We start from the raw sequence: 12,073 nt of genomic DNA, 5'->3' as shown, positions 1-12,073 counted from the left end.
GATGGGGGTGCCGTTGATGGGGGTGCCAGGGATGGGGCTCCCGGGGATGGGTGCCGGGGATGTGGGTGCCGGGGATGGGGGTGCCGGGGATGGGAGTGCCGGGGATGGGTGTGCCGGGGATCGGGGTTCTGGGGATGGGGGTGCCGGAGATGGGGGTTCCAGTGTTGGAAGTGCCGGGGATGGCTGTGCCGGGGATGGGGGTGCCGGCGATGGGGGTGCTGGGGATCAGGGTGCCAGGGATGGGAGTACCGGAGATGGGGGTGCCTGGTATGGGAGTGCCGGGTATGAGGTTGCCGGGGATGCGGGTGCCGGGGATGGGGGTGCCGGCAATGGGGGTGCCGGGAATGCGGGTGCCGGGGATGGGGGTGCTGGGGATGGGGGTGCCGGGGATGGGGGTGCCGGGAATGGAGGTGCCGGGGATGGGGGTGCCGGGGATGGGGGTGCCGGGGATGGGGGTGCCGGGGATGGGGGTGCCGGGGATGGAGGTGCCGGGGATGGGGGTGCCGGGGATGGGGGTGCCGGGAATGCGGGTGCCGGGGATGGGGTGCCGGGGATGGAGGTGCCGGGGATGGGGGTGCCGGGGATGGGGGTGCCGGGGATGGGGGTGCCGGGGATGGGGGTGCCGGGGATGGTGGTGCCGGGGATGGGGGTGCCGGGGATGGGGGTGCCGGGAATGCGGGTGCCGGGGATGGAGGTGCCGGGGATGCGGGTGCCGGGGATGGGGGTGCCGGGGATGGAGGTGCCGGGGATGGGGGTGCCGGGGATGAGGGTGCAGGGGATGAGGGTGCCGGGGATGGGGGTGCCGTGGATGGGGGTGCCGGGAATGCGGGTGCCGGGGATGGAGGTGCCGGGGACGCGGGTGCCGGGGATGGGGGTGCCGGGGATGGGGGTTCCAGGGATGGAGTTGCCTGGGATGGGGGTGCCGGGGCTGGGGGTAGCGGGGTTGGAGGTGCTGGGGATGGGGGTGCCGTGGATGGGGGTGCCGGGGATGGAGTTGCCTGGGATGGGGGTGCCGGGGATGGAGTTGCCTGGGATGGGGGTGCCAGGGCTGGGGGTAGCGGGGTTGGAGGTGCTGGGGATGGGGGTGCCGTGGATGGGGGTGCCCCGGATGGAGTTGCCTGGGATGGGGGTGCCGGGGATGGAGTTGCCTGGGATGGGGGTGCCGGGGATGGAGTTGCCTGGGATGGGGGTGCCGGGGCTGGGGGTAGCGGGGTTGGAGGTGCTGGGGATGGGGGTGCCGTGGATGGGTGGGGGTTTGCCTGGCCAGGTGTCTGCTGGCAACAGTGGCGACCATGCAGCTCATGGCAGCTGGCTGCGGAGGGGGGTATGTGCAATGTCGTCTACCCCTACCCCCTGCAGACTGTTATGTTTGGGCATCACCCAGCGATCGTGGCCGCCATAGCGGGAGCCGCCCTTCTACATGTTGCCTGATGGGATCTGGAGCAGGGATGTGCCAGGGAGGTGGTGAAGGCTCCTGGTGTGGCAACGTGTGTACCGGCGCCGCTCGTCGTACCAGGACCTCACGGACCGGGCATGCAGGAGGTGACCCAGGATGAGGCAGGAAACCGTCGCCCATATCTGCCACCTGATGGCACACCTGGCACCGCGTGGGACTGGGGATGGACACCCTCAAGACGACGGTGGCCCTGAATGTCTACGCGACGGGGTCGTTCCCGTCGCCGAGTGGGGACCTGTCCGGCATCGCCCAGGCACGGGTGCACCGCTGTGTCCGTGCAGTGACTGACACCCTGTACGACAGCGCGGAGCGCTACATCCAGTTCCCTGTGGACCGTACACACCAGGAAGCCCGGACAGCCGTCTCTGCTTCCGTGGCCAGGATGCCCATGGTCCAGGGTGCGATCGATGGGGTGCACATCGCCATGCGGCCACCTGTGGATAACAGGGCCATATTCATGAACAGGAAGGGGGCCTACTCCATGATCATTCATGGTCCGCAAGATCCAGCATGACTCGTTCATATTGGCACAATCGTTCATCCCCACCACGCTCGAGGGTAACCACACCCCCCCCCCCCGGCTGAGGGGCTGGTTGCTGGGCGACAGGGGTTACGCATTGCGGGCGTGGCTGATGACGCATATAGGGAGGCCACAGAGCGACGCGCAGACCCGCTACAATGATGCCTTTGCAGGGACTAGGGGTGTGGCTGAGAGGTGCTTTGGGCTGCTAAAGAAGCGCTTCAGGTGCCTGGCCTGCTCTGTAGGGGCCCTCCAGTACCAAGGTCGGCCTCATCGTTGTCTGCTGCGTCCTCCACAATATAGCCCAGCAGAGAGGCGATGTGCTGGGGGCAGAGGAGGAGGAGGAAGAACACGACGAAGGGCAGGCCTCCCCAGGTGAGGAGGATGAGGGAAATGTACGGGACAGATGGGCTGGTCAGGGACGGGAGGCTGCCCACCGCATGGGACGGGTAGATTGCCGCACCGTCCACAGACTGGGGGGGGGAGGGGGGGGGAAATCGCAGTGTATGGGCACGGATAGCACAGTACGCCACCCCGCTCCCGAGGTATCGCGGTGTTCTGCAGGAGGACCCAGAACGGGCCCTAGCACCTCCTCCTCCCTCGGGTGCCCGATGGCCCCCGGGTCTCTCCATGGGTCGGAGATGCGAACGTATCCAGCACCTGACGCACCCCCGGTACCTGATGCTGCCAGTCCTGGAGTCCTGCCCTGGTATCAACAAGGATCTGCAGGTTTGCAGCCATGGAGCTCAGGGAGTTGGCCATCCCTGCCTGTATTCGGTCGACGCCGGCCAGCACTTGTGCAATGGCGCCGATGCCCTCAGCGATGGCCTGCTGGGACTGGGCCATGGCCTGTTGAGACTGGGCCATGGCCTGCTGGGACTGGGCCATGGCCTGCTGGGACTGGGCCATGGCCTGTTGAGACTGGGCCATGGCCTGCTGAGACTGGCCCATGGACTGCCGGGACCGGGCCACGGCGTTGAGCGCCTCTGCAATCTGCAGCTGGCTCTGGCTCATGGCTTCCTGTGAGAGGGCAGCCATGTCCTGGCCACGGACGCTGCCTGCATGGCAAGCCCCAGGCCTTACATACTGCGACCCATGTCGGACACCGTCGAACCCATTGCCTCCATCGCTGACGCCACCCGTGGGGTTTTGGCCTGGGTGGCACACATGACCGGCACCACTACCTGATCCTGTACGCGGGGGGACTCCTCCACCTGCGTCTGCAGCTGCTGCAAGTCGGCCGTCACCCTCTTCGATCGTCCCTTGGTTCGTGACTGCATCGGGTCTATGGGTGGGGTGGTAACTCCAGGAACCTGGGACCAGTCTGGGCGGCAGATGGCTGCCTGCGCCGGGCTGCCCTCTGACCTCCCAGCCCGTCGGCTGCTCCTGCCTCCACCTGCTGTACCGGTACGGCTGTGTTGTGCGCACCAGTCAGTGTCCCAGAAGCCTCATCGCTAAAGTGCCCAACCGAGGTGAGTGTCTCTGCGATGGTGGAGGGTGTCGGAGATAGCAGTGGCGTAATGTCGAGGTCCTCATCCGACCTGAAATCCAGGGTCCCCTGGGGTGCTGTGTCCTGTCAGTCCCTCCCCTGTCTTTGGGTGTCCTGGGTGGGTGTGTCCTGTGTGTCACTGTCATGCACGGTAGGGCAGCACGGTAGCATTGTGGATAGCACAATTGCTTGACAGCTCCAGGGTCCCAGGTTCGATTCCAGCTGGGTTACTTTCTGTGTGGAGTCTGCACATCCTCCCCGTGTGTGCATGGGTTTCCTCCGGGTGCTTCGGTTTCCCCCCACAGTCCAAAGATGTGCAGGTTAGGTGGATTGGCCATGCTAAATTGCCCTTAATGTCCAAATTTCCCTTAGTGTTGGGTGGGGTTACTGGGTTACGGGGATAGGGTGGAGGTGTTAACCTTGGGTAGGGTGCTCTTTCCAAGAGCCGGTGCAGACTCGATGGGCCGAATGGCCTCCTTCTGCACTGCAAATTCTATGATATCTATGGGTTGGTGTGTCCTGGGTGGTGGTGTGCTGAGCGTCAGTGTCCTGTGTGTGGGTGTCCTGGGTGGGCGTGTCCTGTGTGTGGGTGTCCTGGGTGGGTGTGTCCTGGGCTGACTGGGACGGGGGTCTGGTGGTGTGGCTGCGTTCCCCGCCGCTGGGTGTGGCCCTACGGCGTCGCCACAATGGCATCAGATGGGGGTGGCAGACGCCTGACGGTCCGGGTCAATCTCTGGCCCGTGGGCGTCCCGGCACTGGGTGGGGGCGTCGTATGCCTTACGGCCCTGGTCGTTCCATGTCTTGTGGGTGCCCTGGCACGTCCTGGCATCCGTAGGGACGGGCGGGTCGGTGTTTGGTCCTGCAATACACAATACAGCATGCATGGTAAGACACGCAGGTGGGGGAGCGAAGGGGAGCAGGGGGGAAGGGGGGATGGGGGAAGGGGGAGGGGAGAAGGAGGGATAGGGGAACAGGGGAAGGGGGATGGGAGAAGGGGGGATGGGGGAAGGGGGAAGAGATTAGATTTGCTTAGTGTCCCGTGTACCGGGGTACAGTGAAAAGTATTTTTCTGCGAGCACCTCAACAGATCTTTAAGTACATGGGAAGAAAAGGGAAGAAAAGAAAATACATAATAGGGCAACACAAGATATACACTGTAACTACATAAGCACTAGCATTGGATGAAGCATACAAGGTGTAGTGTGAATGAGTCCATAAGAGGGTCATTTAGGAGTCTGGTGATAGTAGGGAAGAAGCTGTTTTTGAATCTGTTCGTGTGCGTCCTCAGACTTCTGTATCTCCTGCCCGATGGAAGAAGTTGGAAGAGTGAGTAAGCCGGGTGGGGGGGGGGGGGTCTTTGATTATGCTGCCCACTTTCGCCCGGCAGCGGGAGGTGTAGATGGAGTCAATGGATGGGAGGCAGGTTCCTGTGATGGACTGGGCGGTATTCACGACTCTCTAAAGTTCCTTGCGGTCCTGGGATGAGCAGTTGCCATACCAGGCTGTGATGCAGCCCGATAGGATGCTTTCTATGGTGCATCTGTAAAAGTTGGTAAGGGTTAATGTGGACATGCCGAATTTCCTCAGTTTCCTGAGGAAGTATAGGCGCTGTTGTGCTTTCTTGGAGGTAGCGTCGATGTGGGTGGACCAGGACAGATTTTTGGAGATGTGGGGCGCGATTCTCCGCTCCCCAGGCCGGGTGGGAGAATCGCGGGAGGGCCGCGCTGTTTTTCACGGCGACCGGCGATTCTCCGGCCCGGATGGGCCGAGCAGCCTGACGGCCCCGACCTGTTCACACTGGTGTCAACCACACCCGGTCGCTGCCGGTGTGAACAGCGCGCGACAGGTAAGTGTGGGTCCTGTGGGGGGCGGAGAGAGGATCGAGCACCACGGGCATGCTCGTGAGGGGACTGGCCCGCGATCGGTGCCCACCGATCGTCGGGCCGGCGTCTCTAAGTGACACACTCTTTCCCCTCCACCGCCCCGCAAGATCAAGCCGCCACGTCTTGCGGGGCAGCAGAGGAGAAGACGGCAACCGCGCATGCGGGGGTTGGAGCCGGCCAACCTGCACATGCGCGGCTGACGTCACTTAGGCGCCACCGGCAGTGTCATTCTCGGCGCGCCGCCTTGACGTGGGCATCAATGCCTGGCAGCCGAGTTTCCCGCAACACCGCTCCTAGTCCCCCGCGGGGGGAGAATAGGGGGTAAGGAGTGGCCTCCGACGCCAGCGTGAAACACGTTTCATGCCGGCGTCGGCAGTTGCGGAGAATCGCGCCCGTGATGTAGGGGGGAGGGGGGAAGGGGGAAAGGGGGACCGGCAGTGGGGGGGGGGGGGGTCTCAGTTGGTGCTGCACCCCCGACCTCTGCATCCGCAACCTCCCGGTCCTCGGGTCCACCTGCAAGGTCCAGGGCCCTCTCTTCATGAACGGTGAGGGGGCGCAATTCAAGTTGACCCCCTCCGGTCCTCTCATGCTCCCGGTTGTTATGAACGTGCTTCTCCTGGGGGGGGGGGGGGGGGGGGGGGGGGGGCCGCGACCGGCAGGGTGAAGGGGTGACAGAGACAAAGGGCAACAGTGTTAGGCGGACATATACTTGCAGACCAGCGGTTGTGTGTATGTTGGCATAGGTTCACAGCCCATCCTGCCAATGCAGCCGACATGGGTGGGTGCAGCCATGACGGTTTCAGCTAGGGCTGTGCCGCCCATCCTGGGGGAGGGGGGAATGGTGGGGGGGGGGTATTCACCCTGGCTGCCCTCACTTGGTCATTGACCTTCTTGTGGCACTGGGTGCCTGTCCTGGCTGTTACGACCACAGAACTGACGGCCTCTGCCACGTCCCTCCACAAGCGCCGGCTGACATGTGGTGAGACCCTGCGGCCATGTCCGGGGTACAGGGCCTTCCTCCTCTGCTCCACTGCATCCAGGAGCGCATCGATATCCAGCTCCTGGAACCTTGGCGCTGCATGGTGGGCGGCCATTTTGCCAAGTCTCTGCGGTGGCGTCTTTTGTGCAGCAACGGCACGTGATTGGCATCACATCGCTGCTAGCCCCTTCCGGGGCGGAGGATTTTGGGCGGCCCAATGCCGGAGTGGGTCGTGCCGATTTTTATGCCGGCGTCGGGCTATCGTGCCGATTAGGGAGAATCCTGGCCTTGTTTCGCAGTTCTGGCTGTTGAAACTTTAAAGGGCCTGAATGATTTCATTGAGCTTCAGTAAAGGGCTTTTTTTTTTCCGCGTAGATTGGTCTGGAAATGGTACCAATTTTGCTGTCATAGAAGTCCGCCGATTCTGTCCCTGCGTCCTCACTTAGTTTCTGAATTGGAGAATCCCACTCCTGGTTTTGTTTCAGTCAGAGGTGTAGGGGCCCAACATAGATGTGAGACCAGGAATGAACTTTCAATTGGAGTTTACTAATCCTAGGATGGAATGCAGTTCAGTCGTGTTCTCCAGTGTAGGAGCTTCTTTGGATAGCCCACACTTTGTCCATGACAGGGTGGTGTCCTTCCAAGTCCACACAGTAACCAGATAAGCTACCCACTTTGCGTGGCGCACACATTTTTCCTTTCCTAGGCGAATGCCCGTCTCCGAGAATCGGCGGAGACCCTCATCCAAATTGCTTAGATGTTCCTGTTCTGACATCCCAGTGACCAAAACGTCGTTGAGTTAAATCACCACAATTGGCAATCTCGGCAGGCCCTCTGGAAAATTGCACAAACCAATGATACGTCAAAGGGCAGTCTAGTATATTCATAAAGGCCTCTATGGGTATTGATAGTGACATATTACTGCGATGCCCGGTCCAATTCATGCTGTAAATGTGCATGGCTCATGAACGGTGTTTCTCCTCTGTGGATTTATTCATTCGTTCACGTTCTCTGTAGTTTAGAAATGCAGTACACACAGCTTTTCTGGGGAGGCACATTACTTCTCTTCAAACTTTTCTATCAGTTTGTGCTTTGTATTCAGGCCCCTGAAGTTTCAAGAATGCAACACTCACAGGCTTTCTGGATAGAGATAGCACTCACAGTAATCTACAGCAGGCTCATGCCTCTCTGCTTCCAGGATCAAAACTGAAAAGCAGTCCACTGGGATAGGATCCAATCACCACCTGTCACCAGGCAGTGTATCACCTTTTGGGCCAATTCATTGACCACCACAGCATCAATCAAACTAAGTCCCACCCTTCTCTCTCTCAAGACAAGTCTGCAACTCCTGTTTAAACCAGGACAGACTAGCAGAATTATCTCTCCCCTAACTTCTGGATTCTTCTGCTTGAATTAAAGATACAGGCTACCTTAAAGAGACATGTCCATTAATCATCCATGGATCAATATAAGAAAGGCAAAATAAGAGAAAGGGGAAGTAAGGGAACAAGCAGAAAGGACTCTTACACATTGATCTGCCTCCCTTGACATAGTGTTGGGAAAGAGAGATAGTGCAAGTTAGTTATTTTTGTATTTATTTATTTTTAAATACATTTAGAGTACCCAATTCATTTTACCCAATTAAGGGTTCAATTTAGCATGGCCAATCCACCTACCCTGCACATCTTTGGGTTGTTGGGGTGAAACCCACGCAAATGCAGGGAGAATGTGCAAACTCCACACGGACAGTGACCCAGAGCCGGGATCGAACCTGGGACCTCGGCGCCGCGAGGCAGCAGTGCTAACCACTACGCCACCGTGCTGCCCTATATTTTTGTATTTGTGAGTGTTAGGCATAACATATAGCTTTCTTTTTAAGTTCAATTTATATTTCTGCTGTTTGTATGTTAAGAAACTGCAATTTTACTTTCACTTTAATAGATGCCTGCGATTTAATGAGATTTTATAACTCTGAAGCAAACAGAGGGTATAAAAAACTGGGCAACATGAAGAGACCATCAGGGAACATAAAGCAGTTTGAGGTTTAGTTGGTGATTATGCTTGACAGTGAAGGGATCAGTTTAAATCTCTCTCCAGCAGGACATGAAGGGAGACTAGAGATAGCAGGCCCCAAACTAAGCAGAAAGATCCCAAAATCAGGGAAAGGGACGGAGGAAGTTCCAAGACGGCTTTCTAGTCAACATGAAAGAGCAAGAATCTGTTAAAGGTGATGTTCAGTGAGAATAAGAGTGAGGAGCAGGTGATTAAAAAAACAGGGCTGCAAGGTGCAGACCTGGGATAACGTTGGTGACTCCTAACTATGGGCCTGTGAGGCAGTGGTGTTGGGATGGCATAGCTGGGTGTCTGAGACACTGCACGGAAGGCGAAACTTGAATGCATTTGACGATCAAACAGAGGAAGGGGAGGTTGAGATCCTAGAGGTGGGTCCTTGGTCTCAAAGACTTTAAACTAGCAAGTGGGTGAGGGAAGGGAAGGGTAAGGGGAAGTAAAATGGTTAAAGGGAAGCATAGCAGCAGGTTATCATGTGGGAAGGTGGGTTCAACTATTTGGAAAGTTATGAAAAAGTTAAAGGGAAGAAAAACTCAGGAGTTATTAATAGATGTGTTGACGGTGCAAATCACAAATGAGTATGATTTAGTGGCCATTACAGAGACATGGTTGCAGGATGGTCACGACTGGGAGTTAAATATCCAGGGCCATCAGACTATTCTGAACGACAGACAGGAAGGTAAGGAGGTGGGATAGCTCTGATATTTAAGGATGACATCAGGGCGGTAGTGAGAGATAATATGGATTCTATGGAGAAAAAGGTTGAATCCATTTGGGTGGAAATTAGAAATAGTAAGGAGAAAAGGTCACTGATAGGAGTAGTCTATAGGCCACCAAACACTGACATCATGGTGGGGCGGGCAATAAACAAAGAAATAATAATAATAATAGTATGAAGTTACTGTGAAAAGCCCCTAGTCATCACATTCCGGCACTTGTTCAGATGCACACAAAAATGGTACAGCAATTATCATGGGGGATTTTATTCTACATGTCGATTGGTCAAACCAGGTCGGTCAAGGCAGCCTTGAGGAGGAGTTCATAAAATGTATTTGCGATAGTTTCCTCGAACAGTATGTAATGGAACCTACGAGGGAGCACAGTATGATTGAATTTAAAATACAGATGGAGGATGAGAAGGTAAAATCCAATACCAGTGGCTTGTGCTTAAACAAAGGAGACAATAATGGTATAAGGGAGTTGTTGGCTAGGGTAGTTTGGGAGCAAAGACTTTGTGGTGGGACAATTGAGGAAAGTGGAGGACTTTCAAAGCGACTTTTTACAGTGCTCAGAAAAAGTATATACCAGTGAAACGGAAGGACTGACTGACAGAAATAAAAGAGTATATCAAATTGAAACAAAATGCATATAAGGTGGCAAAGATTAATGGGAAACTAGAGGATTGGGAAATCTTTAAATGTCAACAGAAAGCCACAAAAAACAACTGTGAAGAAAAGTAAGATAGATTATGAGAGTAAATATCTCAGTATATAAAAACAGAAATCAAATGTTTCTACAAATATATAAAACGATAAAGAGTAGCTAAGGTAAGTATTGGTCCTTTAGAGGATGAGATGGGGTATTTAATAATGGGAAATGTGGAAATGGCCAAGGCATTGAGCAGATATTTTGTGTAGGTCTTCACAGTGGAAGAGACAAATGGCATGACAATAATTGTTGGCAAGGAGGCTATGGCAGGAGAGGACCTAGAAACGATCATTATCACTCAGGAGGTAGTGTTGGGCAAGTTAATGGGGTTTAAAGATAGACATGTCTCCTGGCCCTGGTGGAATGCATCCCATGCTACTAAAAGAGGTGGTGGGGAAAATAACAAATGCGCTCGTGGTAATTTATCAAAATTCGCTGGACTCAGGCGGTTCCGGCAGATTCGAAAACAGCAAGTATGACACCACTGTTTAAAAGAGGAGGTAGACAAAAGGTGGGTAACTATAGGTTGGTTAGCTTAATGAAAATACTGGGGGAAATGCTTGAAGCGATCATCAAGGAAGAAATAGTGTGACATCTGGATAGAAACTGTCCCATTGGGCAGACGCAGCATGGGTTCATGAAAGGCAAGTCATATTTGACTAATTTAGGGGAATTCTTTGAATACATTACGAGCGTGGTGGATAACGGGGAACCGGTGGATGTGGTGTATCTGGATTTCCAGAAGGCATTCGACAAGGTGCTGCACAAAAGTCTGCTGCATAAGAAAAAGGTACATGGCATTACAGGTAATGTATTAGCATGGATAGAGGATTGGTTAACTGACAGAAAGTGAAGAGTGTGGATAAATGGTGTTTTTCTGGTTGGCGATCAGTGGCTAGTGTTAGGGATCAATGTTAGGTCCACAATTGTTTACAATTTACACAGATGATCTCGAGTTGGGGACCAAGTGTAATGTGTTAAAGTTCGCAGATGACACTAAGATGAGTGGTAGAACTAACTGTGCAGCGGACACTGAAAGTCTTCAGAGGGCTAGAGATAGTTTAAGTGAGTGGGCCAGGGTCTGGCAGATGGAGTACAATGTTGGTAAATGTAAGATCATCCATTTTGGTAGGAATAACAGCAAAATGGACTATTATTTAAATGGTATAAAATTGCAGCATGCTGCTGTGTAGAAGGGCCTGGGTGTCCTTGTGCATGAATTGTAAAAGGTTGGCTTGCAGGTGCAGCAAGTAATTTTGGCCTTCATTGCTGGAGGGATGGAGTTTAAAAGCAGGGAAGTTATGTTGCAGCCTCATAGGGTGCTGGTGAGGCCACACCTGGAGTACTGTGCACAGTTTAGATCTCCTTACTTGAGAAAGGATGTACTGGCACTGGAGGGGGTGCAGAGGAGATTCACTAGGTTGATTCCGGAGTTGAGAGGTTTGGTTTGTGAGGAGAGACTGAGTAAACTGGAACTATACTCAATGAAATTTAAAAGAATGAGGGGGGATCTTATGAAAATATAAAATTAGGAAGGGAATAGATTGGATAGATGCGGGGATGTTGTTTCCACTAGCGGGTGAAACTAGAACTAGAGGGCCTCAAAATAAGGGGGAGCAGATTTAGGACTGAGTTGAGGAGGAACTTCTTCACCCAAAGGGTTATGAATCTGTTGAAATCCCTGCCCAATGAAGCAGTTGAGACTACTTTGTTAAATATTTTTAAGATAAAGGTAGATAGATTTTTGACCAGTAAATGAATAAAAGGTTATGGTGATCAGATGGGTAAGTGGAGCTGAGTCCACAAAATGATCAGCCATGATCTTATTGAATGATGGAGCAGATTCGAGGGGTCAAATGCCTACTCCTGCCCCTAGTTCTTATGTTTAAGTTAAGACATCTGAGAGACAGCGTCGTTTGGGAGATGATACCAAGGCATGTTCTTCGAGAGCGGAGATTGGAAAACCTCATGTGGAAGACAGAGTTCGAGTGAGACCAGTTGACGCACAGAGTGACACGATTCTCAGGGGATTGATGAGAAGCACATGCAAGTTATTTGTGTGACAGCTGTCACTTGGTTTCATGGTGCGGGGAGCCTGATCACATTTTGCCTGTTGGTTTGCATGGACTGTGGACTTGCTGTGAACATTAGAGTACAGGATTATGTAACTTGTGTTATCTTTACAAACCTGCGTTCTGTCAAGGTATAGATGGGTCAAAGGAGTAATATATTATAGTTAATCTTTTCT

The sequence above is a fragment of the Scyliorhinus canicula genome, chromosome 16, assembly GCF_902713615.1.
Source record: "Scyliorhinus canicula chromosome 16, sScyCan1.1, whole genome shotgun sequence".
NCBI lineage: Eukaryota > Metazoa > Chordata > Chondrichthyes > Carcharhiniformes > Scyliorhinidae > Scyliorhinus > Scyliorhinus canicula.
The sequence above is the reverse complement of the archived record's forward strand: the minus strand, read 5'-3'. Positions refer to the sequence as shown.